Here is a 1,118-nt window from a genome sequence, read left to right as displayed (position 1 = left end):
TTCTCCTTCATGTGACAGCCCTTGAAGACTGGGGACAACCTGCATGTCCTTCCTAAGCCTCTGTGAGGATACAGACCTCCGCTCCTTGCTGAGTTCAGTGCTGCTTTAGCGTGCGGACGGGTGAGTATCGTGCTTTGGAAGAAATAACTGCAAACTGACCTGGGTTTTGGATGCCTTGTAGGAGTGAAAGGAACACAAGCCATTTCAGGAGTCCAATGTGGGGGTTCTAACCCTTCTTTAACTCATTAACCTGAGATTCATAACAGCTTCGCCCTCAGGCGAATCAGAAGTAATCCCATCCTCACATGAGCTCGAAGGCTGGGTTTGGGTCCCCACCACGGTCCACACAACCCAGACATTTAGCTAAGGTGACTCATCCCAGACGTGTGGCAGAAGCAAACAAATCTCCGGAAGAAGGAACCTTCATGCCAGGCTTCAATTGTTTATACAGTTTTAAGAAACTACCATGAACAAAATAGAGACAAAGATGACCAGGTAGGAAAGGAATCACCACCATCCTTGAGAACTAGCTGGAAACAAGTATTAGAAACAAACCCACACGTACTTCAGGTGCTGGAATGATCGAGCACAGATTTTAAGTTGTTTTACTTTTTTAAAGAAGTAAGGGACAAACTTGAAAATATCTGCAGGACTTCGCTGGGCGTGCACTGGTTGAGAATCCACCTGCCAGTGCAGGGGACACAGATTTGATCCCTGGTCCGGGAAGATCTCACATGTCATGGAGCAGCTAAGCCCGTGTGCTACAACCACTGAGCTTGCGCTCTAGAGCCTGCGAGCCACAACTACTGAGCCCACGCACCACAACTACTGAAGCCCATGAACTCTAGGGCCTGCGTGCTGCAACTGCTGAGCCCTTGTGCTGCAACTACTGAAGCCCACACGCCTAGAGCCCGTGCTCCACGAGAAGCCACTTCAATGAGAAGCCCACGCACCACAACGAAGTATAGCCCCCGCTCACCACAAATGGAGAAAGCCCGCACGCAGCAACGAAGACCCAAGGCAGCCAGAAATAAATATATATATGTATGTATGTATGTATGTGTGTATATATGTGTGTATCTGCAGAGAACAGGAAACTATAACATGAACGCTGGCAG

This window comes from Aethalodelphis obliquidens, unplaced genomic scaffold (assembly GCF_003676395.1).
Source record: "Aethalodelphis obliquidens isolate GAN/ISIS:26980383/991018 unplaced genomic scaffold, ASM367639v1 scaffold7, whole genome shotgun sequence".
Lineage (NCBI taxonomy): Eukaryota > Metazoa > Chordata > Mammalia > Artiodactyla > Delphinidae > Aethalodelphis > Aethalodelphis obliquidens.
This window is presented reverse-complemented; position numbering follows the sequence as displayed.